The following is an 18636-nucleotide window of genomic DNA, read 5'->3' on the forward strand; positions in this document are numbered from 1 at the left end:
TCATTTTTTATTATAACACTTGGAAATTATGAATTGAAATACAACATCATGGAGAAGAAAGCTTATGCCTTGGTGAAAGCCCTTAAATATTTTACGGTGTATGTCATTCATTCACACATTGTTGCTTATGTACCTGATGTTGTAATAAAGGACATATTAACTGAAGCTGATCTAGATGGTAAAAGGAGTAAATGGATTGCTACCATGTTGGAGTATGATTTGGAAATTGGGCCTACAAAATTAGTAAAAGGACAAGGTTTGGAAAATTTGATGACCCAATCAAATTTTGACTGTCTAGATATTAATTTTGTAGCAAAAATTTCAAATACAATTGAAGATGGAGAGTTGATTCTTGTTGAAGAAAAGTTTACAATGTCAGATTGGTATAAATATTTTATATTTGTAAAGAAAAATCACATAGCTCCTCCTGAACTAACAAAGTCAAAATCCAGATCTGTCAAGTTGAAATCAGTGAGATATTGTATTTTGAATAAATGTTTGTATTGGAAAGATTCAGGTGGAATACTTCTTAATTTTCTGTTGGAAGATGAAGTGGAAAAGGTGATTGAAGAATTTCATAAAAGGTGATTGTGGAGGACATCACTACTGGAGAGAAACAGTGAATAAGATAATTAGAGTAGGATTTTATTGGCCTTTAATGTTCAAAATGTGTACAAAAGGTTTCTACTTTTCATGAATGTCAAATATTTGAAGGAAAAAGGAAATTATTTTCATTGCCATTGAAGCCCATTTTTGTTCAAGCTCCTTTCCAATAGTGGGGGTTAGATTTTATTGGTGAAATACATCCTACTTCTGCGGGTCAATATCGGTGGATCTTAACAACCACTGATTACTTCAGAAAGTGGATTGAAGCAATTCCCACAATACAAGCTACAGATGCAGTCATTATTAATTTTCTAGGAAATATCATGTCAAGGTTTGGCTTCCCCATGAAGATCATCATTGATAATGCCCAAGATTTCAAATAAAAAAGGATGTTAATTTTTTGTAAGCAGTATAATATCACTCTTGGTCATTCTACAACTTATTACCCCCAAGGTAATGGCTTAGCTAAATCATCAAACAAAATCATAGTTAGAATCATCAAAAATATTTTGCAAGAAAATAAAAGTTCATGGCATTTAAAGCTTAAATTTGCTTTATGGGCTGACAGAATTTGTACTAAAAGATCAGTAGGAGTTTCTCCTTATGAGTTAGTCTATGGAACTGAAGTCGTTTTTCTTAGTTCTCTTGGAGTTCCAGTCATGAAGTTGTTGTAGGGATTAGAAGAAGAACCAAATTCTATCCAAAGGAGAATCAACCAACTAATTGCTCTGCAAGAAGAAAGAGAAGAAGTTTATAGCAACCATCAACAATCTCAGAACGGAATTAAAAATACTTTTGAAAAAAATACCAAAGAAGAAAATTTTAGTCCTCAAGATGTAGTTTTGAAGTGGGAAGATAGGATTGAAGATAAAGGAAAACATGGCAAGTTGGAGAATCTTTGGAAGGGGTTGTACAAGATTTCAGCTTATCATGGAAATAATACATTTATATTGCAAGAGATGGATGGTTAACTATATATGGGAGGACCTGTTAATGGAAGGTTTCTCAAACATTATATCTCTTGATCTAGTTGAAAGAAACACCCTTGTATATATTATGTTTTTCTGTTTTTCTCATTTGCAGGTGTGGATGATATATTTGGCAAGTTTGAGCCTAAAGTGAAGGCCATAAAAACTTGGAGATTGTGTCGTCATTTTCAGTTTGAATAAGGAAATTGGTCTACCAGTTCTTTGCTGCAACACAAGGGGCGCAGCATCCACATTGAAGCCATCGTTATCTATGATAACCCATTTTCTTTCACAAACCTCATTTTCCCCTTTTTTCTGAAAACCCTAGCTGCTATGACCCATTTTCTAATTCTAGCTATATCCATTCAAAACCATAGCCGCAATTATATTGTAACTCTCACCGTAAATCCTTTGTTATATAACCTTTTAACTCTAGCCTCAAAAAACCATTTCATATATAACTCTAGTTGTATCCCATTTTTAACTTATGTCGCATCCTTTTTAAAGTTGGGACTTGTAGGCTACATGTACTTTATCGCAATCATCCTTTCCCTTTTTTCATTTACATAACACCTCCACCCATTCATCCCGTGATTGTGATTTCAATACAAACCCATTTGTTATAAAAACTGTAGCCGCAAATCCATCGTGTTTCCTAACTCTAAACGTGTTTCCCTCATTTCCCTTGAAATTTCTTTAAAACTTTAATAAACATGTCGTAAGCCTTTTTTTCTAAAACTAGGACCCACAAATCTTATCGCAATCGGCCCTTTTTCCTTTACAAAAAACATCCCCATTCATATTGCAAACGTCACCCCTCACTGATTGTGATAGCTCTGATATCCATTCCACTCCCAATTGTGATAACTTGCCGCCCCATTACATAAACTAGACCCACAGGCCACATGTCGTATATCACTATCGGCCCCATGTCGCCTTTCCTATTGCGATTGCTCAATCGCAATCACCACCTGCAAAAAAAACACTGCAATAACTGAGGTCCTTCCCTCCAATACCCCGATTGCGATATAGATCCATCCCCCGATTGCGATAAACCTCGATACCCCGATTGTGATATAGCTCCATCCCCCGATTGTGATCAAGGTCAATATCACATATAGCAACTTTCCCCACTGATTGCAATATCGTCAGTCCCTCCCAAGTCCCTCCTTTCGATGATTGTGATAGATTCGATAAGGTTATGTGCTGTCATAAAAACAGTGTAAAAGCTCATTTTCGCCTTTCAGTGGTGTATTGCGACTGCGACAATAGCAGGCCCGGATCAACGATCTAGATCAAATCAACCTAGAGCAACATCTTAGATCTTCCACTTCTGCTCAATGGGACAACGAGGATGTTTTTGAAGCAGCATGGTCATCAAAGAGGATAGCAAAGAAAGAGGACAGCGAAGGTGTTTTCAGCAGACATCAAGCAGCATGGTCATCAAAGAGACAACAAGAAAACAGGATAGAGACACGGTGGGATATTAATGGCACTTTCAAACATGTTTCAAATAATAAATGGCACACCTATCAGCATGATAAACAATATTTCTCAGTTAAAAGAGCAGTAATAACGCAGAAAAATTTGAAAGGCTGGATGCTCTAAATTTCCTCAAATACAGTGCCAACATTACAAACAGTTGCAATTTTTCCTAAATTATTGTAACAGTTAGATGAATTTTGTTTAGATACTAATTTCATTTGTATTAGAACTCTATTGTAACAGAAATCCCAATGAACTCCCAAAGTTTCCTTAATCAGATAGGAACAAGTCTCTAGAAGGATAGATTGAATCTAGCCCAGGTAGCAAGATATGTAAAGAGATCTCTCCCTATAAATAAGTAAATTTTCAACTCTGTGAAGGGATGATTGGGAATGTGAGAAACTCGCCTTCTGTAATACTTTGTTCTTTTAATAGAAAATATGCAACATTTTGTTTTTGTCCCTGAGATTCTTATTAAGGCTTTATTGAGTTTTATTATGTTGTTTCTAAGTTTTACATAGTATCTTGAGACTTGGAAATCTGTCACATAGCTCCAATTTCCATCATTTATTGTGTATAACTGTGGGTGTTCATTTGTATCGGTTTTAAAGCCATAGATGCCTTAGATTCCATTTAACATTGTTGTTGATCATATTTTGTTTTAATTTGACTCCATGCCCAATGGTTGCAGACATTACATTCTTCTTCACCTACAAAACTACAAAAAAAGAGATCAGAGTTAGTCATATGATTTTTGAGCTTAACATAGTCATTTTATAAATATTTTGAGAGAGCCCTCTCAGAATGGAAGGACTAAATTTCAATTAAAATTTGGTTTGAAATATTTACAATTGGTTGAAGGTTGATACAGCCCAACTTTTCCCAACCAAGTGATAACACCCTGTATGTCCCAATGTAGTGCGAAGCTATCTTATTGTCTTAGGTGGAGGCAAATTAACAATGATAACAATCTTAGTAGGTTCCACCATTAATCCTTTCTTACAAACAATATGCCAAAAGGTACACAAAATATGCACTTCTTTAAGTTCAGAGAGATTTGATACGGTCTACATGTGTCAAGCATAACTCTTAAACTTCCAATATGTTTTCTTAGCAACCCAAATATTGTCTAATCATAAAAATATCCCTCCAAAAACTTGTGGATATATTCTTTAAAATTTGTGACCACCACCCTAGAAAATATAGCAGGGGCATTTTTCAACCCAAAAGGCATCACTATGTATTGATATGAGCCCCATTTTGTAGCAAATGTGGTCTTATGCCGATCATCAAATGAAATTCTAATCTGATGATAACCTGAGAATCAATCTATAAATGAAAAAGATTCTTGACCTCCTACATTGTCTAATACTTCATCTGTGAAAGGGGTAGGGAATGGATCATGTAAACATGCATCATTCAACTTTCTCAAATCAACACAGATCCTAATTTCTCCTTGAGTTTTATTTTCTTACACCACCATAGGACTCACCCATTCTCATTCTTCCACTGGTTCAATAATTCCTACTGCTATCATCTTACCAAGCTCTACCTTCACTTTCTCCTTTTATTTTGGGTTCAATCTGTAACGTCTTTGCTTGGTTGGCTTCGCATCAGGCTTAAGGGGAATCTTCATGGCTCCTAGATCTCCTATTATACCCTTCAGTTACGAAAACTTTGTGGGAAACAGTTCTTGATATTCATGAAGTAATTATGTAACTTTATTGATTGTCTCTTTATCCCAATAATCTCCTATTGTTGCAAACTTGGTCTCCTTCCCTGATCCTAATTTCACCATCATGGTCTTTAGTGGCTTTGTTATGTCTGGGATCTCTAGCTCAGGTCCATTTACTTCGCGGTATCCTTCTGATTCTACTATGTTGATGTTGTGAGGATCTTCTTCTTCTTTTGCAGTAAGATTATAACATTTGAATGAATTTTCTATCTGCACAACCCAATCAGGTTTTCTCCATGTCAGTGGAGTTTCATTCTCAAAGATCCTCTTCCTGATTGTTTGAAGGGCCAAATATATGTATGGACAATCATCTTCAAAGCTGAATGTTAATATGAAACCATCAACCATATCTACCCAATCCAAAGTAACATGTCAAAGATTTGTTTCTAGGTACTAGTTCTTAGGGATTGTTTCTAACATATGAATAAATCCATGTACCCATTCTTGTTATGGAATCTCCTTCCATGTTGTAGTACATAATTGGATATTCTCCCTAGGATTAGTTTCACCATAATATTTTATCTCTATCTCTGTATATATTTTTCCAAACCTTATCCACATCAACCTTCGACATTCCTGCCAATATCCTATATTCTTCTTGTGTGTACCCCACCATCTAGTAGGAGTATCTTTCAATGATATATCCAAGGCTAAAAATATTTGACTTTCTGGAGTTTTTTCCCCATATTCATAAAGAAAAATATTCACATCACCTAAACCATCACAAGAAGGAAAATTACATACCTCATATGTCATGTAGCGAACTGATTTGGAAATTCCTTCACAACGCCTTATAGATACTTCATTTAGCATGTTTTGTCAATTCTCCAATTCTTGTTCTGATTCTGATACACAAGAACTACCATGATCCCAAGTTAGCTTTCCCTCTGCAATAAGGTTAACAAAACCTTGTTCCTTTTGTTGTCATCTGATAGATAATATCTATATCACCTGCGCAATACTCTGACTAGGTCTGTATATCTTACTCCTTCTTATGGATCCAAGGGAACAATTACTCTCATATTATTACCTTCCAATATCATCTGTCTCTTCTTCAGATTAATTATGGCCATATTATCAAATGCCCAGTCAATTCCAAGAAATGCAAGATAAGGATTACTATCATCAATGATCTTTATTACTTCAAACTCAACAGTAGTGCGAACTCCTTCAATATTCATTGTTACACCTGGTAGTCTTCCTAAGGGGGATATATTTTGCTAATTTTCCATCCTTAACTCAATAGGAAACCATTGTAGCTTTGTCTTACCCATTAATTCCCATGTCTTATTTGTCAAAACATTAGCATCAAATCATAGCTCTAGAATTACTTGATCCATCTCATATTCTCCTATATGTGCACTAAGCCTCATTTCTCTTCCAGTTCTCTTTTGTCGATACAAATTATTCATTGTGTGCATTTCACCTTGCGGTGTTTCTTTTGATGTGCAAGAATTTATCAACCTTTGAAGCCCTTCTACAACCTTTTAATCTCTTAATAATTTCATACAGGTCTGTAGAAAATACTTTAAAGTACCTCCTTGATTTTTTGACTCCTGGTCCTGTGTCGGAGCTTGATCCTATATCGAAGCTCGGTTCTTTGTCAAATCTTGATTGGATCTCAAGGTTGATGACACGTCATAGCTAGTTTTTTTCTTTGGATGTGCACTGGAGGTTGAATCTCCATCATCCATAAAGCTTCACTTTTCTTCTGTAAACACTTGTTTTTCCTTTTTAATATCAAAAATGGGATCTTCCTCATAAGTTTTTCTAGCCCATGTACTTTAAAATTCTTTCTTCTCATCTTCTTTATCACTTCCAATTGTAGCTCCACTTCTAATGGCAATACTAATTTGAGGTACATCAGTCCTCCTTTCAGCAGTCATCATTTGAATATTTTGTGGCAACTGCTAATTCCTTTTTTCTTGCACCTTTTCCATTAGTACAAGGCATTCTTCAATTACATGGTCAAAATATTTACAGTACTTACATGTTGTAGAAGGGTTTTAAAAATATCTCATAAAACGAGTTGCCTGCCCTCACTTATAGAAAATAATTTGTCCACATCCTCGACCAGCTCTAGCACCTCGACTTATTCCTTGGTAGCCTCCTTGAACATTGTGTTGTCCACTATATTCATATCCATGTTCTTCTTCTTGCATTCTATAAGTGTCATAATTGTGCTCTATCATTAGTTCATAAGCTCAACAATTATTCGTCCAACTGATTTACATAATTTTCAATATAGGTTCCTTGGAGTTTACATAATTTTTTGTAATAGGTAACAATATTCTAAGTGATTTTTGCCTCTAGTTTTACATATCTCGCACCACAGGTTGGATCCTGCATTTAAGGGATTTGGTGCCCCATTATCCATGTAATCCCTAAAGATAGGATATTGTTCTTTAGAATGGCCCTCTGACCTAAACTTTGTACACCATACTTCTTCTTTGACTTCTTTTCTTTTCTTGATATATTGTATCTGCAGGGTTAGGTTCGCCCGCTGACTCTGAATCCTTTGCATACTTGCAGTAGTATCTCCTATAGGTGAAGCTTCCAACTTCATTGCAATCTATAGAGCTTCGGCTTGAATTGTTATCTTTTGTTGCATCAATGGTAATATAATATGTGGTAACAGCACAATTATAAACCATTCTTGATGTTGTGGCGGAGCTATTTCGAAGCTCACTTGATCCAATTCCCAAACAAACTGAGTAGGTTTTTGTTTAATTTCTACTCAGACTTTGGCTTCTTAAATTCTCTTATTAGCGCTGCTTTAATATCTACAAATGTTTTAATCTAATTATTTGAATACTTCATATACCATGTCAATGCTCTATGTCAGAGCGTCGTAATGAGTTGCACTTTCTTTATATTTTCATCATTGATCTGCTTCGCAATCCATACAGCTTCACATGAAAACCAAAATTGTTATGGATCCTCTGATCCAGTTCCTTTAAAAATAGGCAACTTAATATCATCATCCATGTTTATTCTTGGAGGGGGAGGGGGAGAGCCAAAAACACCCTGGTTATTACTAGATTTTGGCTTTTGCGAACTCTCAGGCAATGAATACTGCAAAGCTACCTGGGGATTAGGGTGGCTATCTTCCCTTTCACTTTCAAATTCACTCAACAGAGGACTATATTTAGTTTCTACAAAGGTCTTTGGTTATTGTTCACGAGATCTCTTTGTGGTATCTATTCTATATATTTTCAACTTTGCATTATTTCCAATCTCTTGCTCAGATTTCTTTTCTTTTCTTCCAAACATAAGTAAACTAGCAATCTTGCTGCATTCGTAAAACTTATTTTTCACATAGAAGCATCTTAATCCATATTTTCAAATATTTCAAATGCTTACCTCGCAGTCCTTTGAAGAATTGTCATTCTGCTTCACTGTAGGAAATGGTTTGGTCTACTGTAAACTTAGTGATGAATCCTGCCAAGATGCTAACAATCCATAAATCGATAACCCTTGAAATCTTTTTGTTAGCGCTCTTGAGTCCCGGTATCAATTCAAGAGTCCATGTCATAGGTTCTCCACCTTTAAAACAGGTATTTATTTCAGTCAACCTCAATATCCACTTATATAGTTCAACAGGAAATGATGCGAAGAAAATTTCGTATTGATCTATGAAAATATATCTCTGTAACCAAGCTTCAGACTTTAGATGAGGGTTTATGTTCTCTTGATCTACAAATTCTCACTCCTTTGATTCTAGCCAATCTTGAATTTATTTCTTCAAAGGATGTCACATAAACATATCCCTCAAATAGATCCTAGTCCCAGCAACAGAACCATTTGTTGGTTTAGATTGGGCTAACCCAGCTTTGATCTATATTGCGCACCAACAAAACCCTCAATCACTAACCCTTTTGGCAACAACCTGCAAGCATATCGCAGTCTCACCCAAAGTGACTATGGGAGGATGCAGAACTAGGTTTCTACAGCCTTGAGGGATGATGCGATGTGGTATTTTTATGTTCTTTTTATCTTTAACATACATAGATTGCTTCGTCGCATTCATTTAATCACATTAACATATCATATAAACCTATAATCATCACTACACTATAATAAAATGCAACTATAATAAACTGCTATGCTATAATAGATAATAAGCAAAGATACACATGAAGACACATATTTTACCATGGTTCATCCCAATATGGGAATACTTCCACAAGAACTATTGCTTATAATAATGAATCTTGTACAACAAATAGTTATTGACATGCACACTAAGTTGCAAGTCATCCGCGCACTCAGCTACAGACTCAGGCCTCTACACACTCAGCTGCAGAGCCTTTCCTTTGCCATAAACTACAAATCACAATAATTTGACCATAAACATAGATTTGGACCATAGAAATGATTCTCTTATTTATTATTTGACCCTATTATATACTATTACATCAAGGGTACATCATTATAATACCATGGTCCACATACCATGGGCTCCTAAAACAAGAAGCTAAAACCATTTGTTCTTATACATTTTTACAAAAAGTAAGGGTCTTCGCCCTATCCCAAAGCCCTTATACAATGCGGTATATCAAAAATTTCTCCGTTGTGCGGTCCACTTCACACTCTTCTCCACAAAATGTGGAGTCTTCAACAAAATCTAGGCCAATTTGGGTTGTGCCTAACATGCTTTGGTGAGATCCATGTCAAGCAGGGCTTCCATCCCTAATGTGTTGTACACAAACTCATTAGATAAAAAATTATTATTTCCATATACTAGCTCATAGGGGTTGAACCCTCTAGTGGTTTTCTAGGTGGTTCTGTAGGCCCAAGTGACCTTAACAAGTCTCTCTGCCCAATCCTTTTTATTTTTTTTTATCACTTTCGTCCGGGTGCTTTCCAACGCTCTATTGGTAACCTCGACTTTTCTATTTTCTTGATGGTGACATGGAGTTTATTTATGTTTTCTGTAGTATTTTTTTATAGCAATAGGGTACCAAAAGACACCTCCTTAGTAGTTGGTTGTTCTCTGCAAAGGAATATAGACAATTTGGTTGTTGTCAATGGACAATCATGAAGAAACAAAGCATTGAAAATGGTGAGAAAAATGCATATACAAACAAACTAAAACAAAGAGGTAAACACACAAATATGCTTAATGAAGCAAACAAGTCAACAAAATTATGGAAAATAGCTCCCTTTATTGACTGCTGGTTGTAGAAGGTGAATACAATAGATGAATAATAAACACTTGAATAGAATTATTTGAGCTATGGTGCTCAAAAATCGTTAGCAAGGAGGGTCCTTTCCTCAATCTTTTTGCAAGCTTTCCTCTCTATTAAATAAGTATCAAGGCTCTCTCAATCCTGAAATCCTCTCCACACTAGAATGATAGATTGCTAAGAAGCAACTCTGCCAACACAATAGTGCTCTACTTCTTTCACTTCAATAATGATATGAAAGATTTCTCTGATAGCAATTTTGCTAGCATAACATTGTCTTCTCTTTGGTTCTCCCATGGCCTATTTATATAGAATTTTTTGAATCTCTCTTCCCTCTCTTGGTTCATGAATGAAAGTGACTTATGAGTAGGACAAGAGGATTCCTTTGAGGTTTTCATATCTTTAGGGTGACATGAATTTGGTTGTCCTTGACTGTTGAGTCGGTCTTTTCTTCAACCGTGCGGCTTTCGAAGGAAATGTCACATAGTTGTAATTTATTCATAAGGATAAGTGGTGCAATACAATTTTATACATAAGAACTTAGTCGAAATTATTTTTTTTAAACTTCATAATGTCTTCAACTAGAAAATATTCACTTGTACGTTTTGTTGGACGACTTTGGGTGTCTTTTGTATTATGCAAATATGTGTACGATTTCCTGGTGTTAACACTGTCAAATGTGATGCTGCTTCATGATCCCATATATTAGATTGGAGGTGAAATGGGAGCCTTATTCTATCACCAATTCTCTTGGAAAACTAAACTTGTAAAAGATGTTTTCACTTAGACTCTCATATACATTCTTCTTGGTTGTTGCCTTCATTGCTTTCACCTCAACCAACTTAGTTAGGTAGTCAATGCACATAATAATGTATATATTTTTTCCAAATAGAGGATTAATAGGACCAATGAATTCCATGCCCCACTTCTCAAATATCTCAAAAGACACTTGAGGTTGTAAGGGGATTTCATCCTTCTGATTGGGTTTCCCCATCCTTTGGCATTCATCACACTGTGAAGTGTATCTCTGGGCATCTTTGTGAAGGGTTGGATAATAGTATCCTAATTGTAGGATCTTGTAGACCATCCTATTGGCAGTAATATGGCCACCATAGGGTCCATCATGATAATATTATAGCATGTCATAAACCTCATCTTCCATCACACATATTCTCAATATCGGGCCCCAACTTGAATAGTTTACCCGCAAACCAAGTGTAAGAAGCACTCTTCTTGAAAAAAATTATTTTCTCCTTCGAATATAAGTGAGGAGGGAACTTTTTGGTAGCTAGGAAGTTGGATATGCCAGAAAACCATGGAGATAAGAGTGATATGGCAAAGAGATGCTTGTTAAGGATCTGGTCATCCACCACTTCTTCATCATTTGAAAACAAAGCTAGTCTTGAGAAAAAATTGTAATAATATTTTCCTTTACAGGTTTATCAACAATAGTTAGATCAAATTGTTGCAACAATAGAAACCAGTTGATTATGTAAGAATTCACATATGGTTTATTCATTAAGTATTTTATTGATGTATGATCAGTATGTACAAAACCTGATAACTAGAAATGTATGCCTAAATTTTTTAAGGAGTTTACAATAACAAGGAGTTCTTTTTCAGTAATTGTATTATTAAGTTCAGCTTTGGATACATTCTTGCTAATAAAATAGATGGCATCAGGAATTTTACCTTTGAGTTTTCCCAATGCTTCCCTAATCACTTTATCTTATGCATGTGTATGGATATGGATGGGAAAAGTCTGATTTGATTCCTTGAGGACAAGTACTGACATTAGTTTTTCTTACATTTCCTCAAATCCCTTCTAACCTAAATATATCCAATAAAACTCTGCATCTTTTGTTAATAATGAGAATAAAGGAGAAGAAATATTGCTAAAATCTTTGACGAATATTTGATAATACCTAGAAAGGCCTAGAAAACTTCTAACATCTTTATGTTTTTGAGGAATAGGAACCTTTTTAATGGTGGTTATTTTCTTATGATCCACTTGGATTCCTTTTGAAGAGAGAAAGTTACCTAAGACAATCCCTTCATTCATCAAAAATAGGCATTTCTCATGGCTTAGGGAGAGGTTCATTTCTTTACACCTATGCAATACTTTGCATAGGTTTTAGAGAGCCTCTTGGAAATCATTCCCATTAGGTGTAAAATCATCCATTTAGATCTCCATTGAATCATGCACAAGGTCAGAGAATATACTCAACACAACCCTCTAGAGGGTGGCAAGGGAATTAGACACGCTAAATGGAAGAACATTGTAAGTAAAGGCTCCCCATGGACATGTAAAAGTGGTTTTATCCTAATCTTCAAAGATTATTTGGATTTGGTTGTACCCACTAAACCCATCTAGGAAGGAGAAGAATTTTTTCCCTGCAAGGACATAAAGAAATTGGTCAGTAAAAGTTAAAGGAAAATTATATTTTCTAGTCGCTTTGTTGAGTTCTTTGTCATCAACATGGATTCTCCATTTGTCATTATTTTTAGGGTCAATGATTAAGGGAGACACCCACTCACTATATGGGATTAGATAGATCATCCTGGCATCCAACAACTTCTATAACTCATCTTTCTTTTAGTGCAAGGTTCGTTTGCATCTAAGGTTGAAAAACAATTTATGATATATATATATATATATATATATATATATATATATATATATATATATATATATATATATATATATATATATATATATATATACATTTGTGTGTGTGTGTGATAAGTGAATATAGAAGGATGAACTCCCTTCATTCCTTTATAGTCCCATGCAAATGATTCAAAATGTTATTTCAAGGTAGTGGGTAGTTGGTCCTCTTGATCAGCTGAGAGAAAGAGGTTGATTCTCAAGGTTTTGGGGGGGATTATTTATATGGTTTTCAAATTATTTTTCTCAAAACCAGGAAACACTAGATCTTCCCATGAATTATCCTGAGAACAACGAGGTTGTGCTATAGTATCTTTCAAGCCATCAACATTCATGGAAAAAGGATATTTATTTTTTAGAAGTTTTTCAATCAAATTATATTCATCCATTTGTCTACTTCCAATGGTGGTTTCTAATGTACATATAAGGTAGGTTTATGATAGATAAGGGTCTTCTTATTTTCCCCCTGTAACCAAATCAGAAAACCATGATCAATGAGGGTTGAGTAAGTGGATATAATACAAGTTTTTTTTAGATTACCCATTACTAAATACAAGTTTTTTTTTAGATTGGCCATTAGTGATAGTCATATTTCCTTCCCTACAGCTGATGTAGGCATTAGCAGTGGAAAACCAAGGTCTTCCTAAGATAAGAGGGTATCCATTAAACTTGGTCATAGGCTAAAGGACAAGGAAATATGTGGGATACTCCAAAGAATAAATAGATACCATAACATCTTCAATGATACCCTCAAATGTTATTATGGATCTATCAACAAGTTCTTGCACTATGGTGGTCTTCCTTAAGGATTATTCAAGATTGAGTTTGAGCATAGTCTCCTTACCCATGAAATTTTTTACATCTCCCAAGTAAATGAGAGTGTTATGAACTACAATATCATTGATGTGGACATCTACTACTAAGATTCTAGGATCTAAGTACTTGGGGATGATGACTCTCTAAAGCATGAGATCAAATAGTTTCCTTATGACATTGATAGTAGGGGCATCTCTTTTTCTTCCTTGGACTTATAATACATTTATATTTGATGAAATTATTTTAGATAGGAACACCCTTGATGGCTTGAAGGAGATGGATCTTAACACACATATTTTTCAAATTCCTATAAATTCAACTTCTTCTAGGGTGTGTGCTTTATGACTGGTCAACCTTTCAAGATAGGGAAGCTTAGTTTGGGTGACATGAGGAATGGCATATTCCTTCCCATCCTCTATATTTTCTATTGGAGAAGGTGGGTGAGCATATGGAAGGACCTTACCAGACCTAAAGTTGATCTCTTGAATTTCTATAGCATAAGTTGGGTAGGCAGTTTCTCCTCTTTATACTGGCTTAGCCTACTTATTATTCAGATTTTGGTTTGGTTGGGTAGGAATTTGAGGTTGTTTTGGAGGATTATCTTGGGGTACTTGTGGTCAAGGAGGAGGAGGCATCAAGGAAAGTGGTTGGGTTTCCTCAAGTCTCCATCCTAGAGATGAATTACCCCATTAAGGAAGTTGGTGTTGGTGTGATATGACTGAAAGGAGGAATAGAATTTTGGGGAGAATAAGGCCATTGAGTGGGCATAGACTAGGGTGAAGGGTTAGGAGGACACAAAATTTGAATGTGTGCATTGTAATTTGTATTAAAAGGAAATGGGTAGTTCATACCTTATTGAAATTGCCTGAGGGCTTGTGGCCTCTTATGATTAACAAAGTAGAGCTACTCCATGCTCTCTTTTGATCCTTGTTCTACAAATTTCAAACCTAGTAAAGTTGGATATTTGTCAGTGGAGTTATTTTCTTCACATACATAACATATTTCTATGACATATAAAGGACACTCATTCCTATGATGTATTTTAGTGCATTTAAGGGAAAATATAGCTAATGCCCTTTCTACTTCTTATTGTTTTCTCTTGATATATAATGTATTCGTCTTCATAGAACATGTTTATAAGATCTTAATTTTCAAGTGATCAAGAATACCTCCTATCTCATTCTAAATAATTTTCGAGAAGGATGAGGAGGGATTACCAAGCCTTTGTTTTCTCTACCTCTTTTTCTAGCAGCTCTGGAATGACTTTTGAATATCAGTTTAATATCATCGTAGCTAAGTTGGTATATGTCTCCACTAGCCAGTAGCTTGAGTATTTCCATTAGTTATTCTTTGTCTCCTCATAGTAAAATTAAATTCAAGGAATCTAGATCTAGAGTGCAGTTGTGTGTTCTTCTGTAACTCAACTGTAATATTTCCTGAAAATATTCCAAAGACTCATTTACTCCTTGAGTCATTCTAAATATCTTGTCTTTGCTGTCTCTTGCTCTGTAATAATCTCAGTACTTAGTGTTAAGGGATTGTTGCATCTTCTCCCATGAAGTGATTCTATCCCCTTATAGGCTCAAGAACCAACAAAGGGTTGCATCCTTAAGAGTGGAAGGGAATAGTTTTAGCTTCTACTCATTATTTGTGTAGTCATAAGTCTTGCAAAAGAAAACAAACTCAAACATAAAAATTTTAGGATCTTTAGTAATCAAACCATAGAAGTGTGGAAGGATAGATGGAATGAGGTTTTTCATCTTGACTTCTCCATCTGTTTCTCTAATGGGGAATATGAACGCTTAATATTACCTACTTTGTGCCATGGTATTGGTGGGTTATGAAGGTATTTCTCCTTTTACATGATCCTTAGAGATTTGTGCTTGCTCACGTGAAAGAGCCTCATTAGTCCTTGTGGATAGGGTTGGAGGCTCACAGTAAAAAAAAAGAGGCTAACTACTAGTGGAAGTGTGGGTTTTTTATAAGAAAAATCCTAGTTTATCCCTAACTCTTCAAGGAATAAAAGAAAACATTATTTTTCTATTTATAATATTTTTTTGGGAAAGAAAATGCTAATGTAGTGCAATTTTTATATTTGTGAATGAAGAATGCCTAATGAAAATTTTGTTGTTTTTGCATAAAGTTAAATTAAAGAAAGAGTAGATCAACTAGGGAAGAATATAGTACTTACTTTGACGCATCCCTAGCAATGACACCAAAAAGTGATGGCCCTTAGTATTTCAACAACAATGTTGCAACTCCCAAGGAGCTCAACTTAATTGCCAACACAGGGTTCATACAAACTTAAGATGGGTTGGCCTTATTAGTGTAGTATGTGCTTATCTTTCCTTTGTTCACTCTTATGTGGGTGAAAACACTGAGGTAAGATCTAGTTACTCTGACCATTTTATTGTTCTATGTTATAGGAAAAATCAAATTGCAGGAAATGAAATCCAATTAGAAAATCTATGCTAACTACAAGAAAATGAGGAACGTCATCTTACTGCGATGAAATAAAATCATGTATATTCTATGATGCAAAGAAAACAAATTCACAACTAAAATAAAGCATGTAAATAACAAACCCTAATTTTGCAAGGAAAAGGCAATTTCTACAGCAAACTAGGTCAAGGAATATACTTGGTCTCTTTACTTCTAAATTCCATTGTCAGGGTTCTAGGGATGTTGTAATATGTCAAATGAGATTAACCATGAGTTGGATGCAAGTTTGGATGATTTTTGGAAACAAAATGTAAATTTTTGCAAAAGACAATCCAGTGACCAATGAAGTGTGCTAAGGATGCAGCTTGAAAGAAAAAGGATGCTAATGAAGGTTCAGCAGTGATAAAGAACTCATGTCCATGTCATCATGTCAATGGTAGAAGGATTTATTCAGTAAATGGGTGGTTGTAGAGTCTCTTGTAGCTCTCCAAAATCAAGGGATTGTGCAATCACAACAAAACAACAATTATGTACAAGAAATAGATATCAACAACTAAAGTGAACTTAGATGCATGAAAAGAGATAATAACTAAATAATATAATTACTTCCAATTCTATCGTCTAGTGCTCAAATATTATTCAATAAAATACCATAGACAAGATAATTAAACATGCATAAAAACAATAATCATAAATAAATTGCATAATGGAAAAGTACATAAAGAATAATGATACAGAAGGGGCCTTTAGCACCTGGGTGGGCCCTAACCTAAGGAAGCTCAGATCCTTGAAGGAGAAATAGTCTAAGAACAAAAGATGTCTTTCATTAATCAAAAAATTTATTGTACATTAAAAGTTGAGGAACTAAAACTCTTAGATATCTCTACAATTATTCTTCTACTACTTCCAATAACTTGAACTAGCTACCTAATGGGCCACTCAAGCCCTCTATTTATATAAAATGATAGGAAGCCTCCTTGAAAGGAGGACATCTTTCCCTCCAAAACTCCTACAAAATAGGATCATGTTAAAGAGAGATTCCATACAGGTTGGTAGAATTTTATGTTTGTGGAAAAACTTGTGAACAATTTATGAGACCAACGTTTTGGACTAGCTTGATGAGTCCATCATTAGGGCAATGAGATTTGTATTTTGAGAAGAGAGAGCGTGAAATTATGGAGCTATTAATAGTTATTTAAAAAAATATTTGATGTCTCTTGTTTTTTATTTAATGTCGGCCTAATTGATTCATATATATATATATATATATATATATTATAATTAATTAATTTTATTTATATATATTTATTTAATATTATTATTATTATTATTTTTATTCTTATTTTTTTAAGTGACAGGCTTAATTAATGATTGATTATATCTGAATGTATTTATTTGGTTTATATTTATTTATTTATTTATTATTTATTATTATTATTTTAATTTTATTATTATTATTATTGTTTTTATCTATTTTTATTTTTTTAATTATATTCTATGTTGTAGAGTTGAGGCTTCTGTGATCCATAACAAGTTTATGATAGATTTTTCGGCGAAAATCACATGAGAAACCATTTGTCGACGCATTTCGAACCAACCAGTGTTATATTATAATAATTATAATATAATAATAAATAATAATTCAAATATAATCAATCAATAATTAAACCAATATATAATATATATCAATATATATAATTATAAATTAAACCTGTCTATTATATATATAAATTATAATATAGAATATATATATATATATAAAATAATTAATTAAAAATTATATATATATATAATATATATATATATATATATATATATATATATATATATGAATTAATAATTATGAATCAATTAGGTCGACATTAAATAGAAAAACAAGAGACATCAATTATTTTTTTAAAAATCTTTTAATAGCTCCATAATTTCACGCTCTCTCTTCTCAAAATACAAATCTCATTGCCCTGATGATGGACTCACCAAGCTAGTCCGAAATTCACAGGTTTTTCCACAAACATAAAATAGGATCATGCTCCCTAAGTGACTTTGTAGCTATAGGGAGGAGTATTTAGTGCTCCTAGCTATCTGAGTTTGATCTTCTTGTAATGGGTTACAAGTCCCATGAATATCTTTGAATTGATATCCTTGTGATCTTTATCTAGATTTAAACAGGAACACAACAAATTATAGATATAGCCATAAATATAAATATGTAGTAGAAATAACACTTCATTTCATTATTATCAAATATAGAAATATGCTTACAAATAGAATGGAAATAAGACTAGCTCGGGCGATGGTAGCTTATCTCTGAGAAGGGATGTGGCTACTACATGCCTCTGAACTGTGTTACAATGAGGATCAAAGACCTATTTATTGTTGAGAAACAATGGAAAACCCTAAACATCCAAAAACCTAACCCTAGGAGATGAAGCGCCAAACTATGGGCCCCATTTGGGTAAATTGGAACATCAACTTCCCGGGGTCCTAACATTGGCATACGATCTCTATTTGACGTGCACAATTCCTTGTTAGAAATATCTATCCAAGAACTACAACTTTTCAGTGACCAACATCAATTTGCGATAATGTTGGTCCCATTTTTCCCCAAAAAAATGTCGTTTATGGCCTCAAAACCTCTCCGAAAGTTCAGGACCCAAAAAACTGCCAAAAATAGTAAATTGTGTTGCAAATAAGGAAACTGAAAAACTAAAAGAAACAATGGTGGGG

This window comes from Pinus tabuliformis, chromosome 2_2 (assembly GCF_031772625.1).
Source record: "Pinus tabuliformis cultivar Carrire ecotype Pingquan chromosome 2_2, CPIR1, whole genome shotgun sequence".
Lineage (NCBI taxonomy): Eukaryota > Viridiplantae > Streptophyta > Pinopsida > Pinales > Pinaceae > Pinus > Pinus tabuliformis.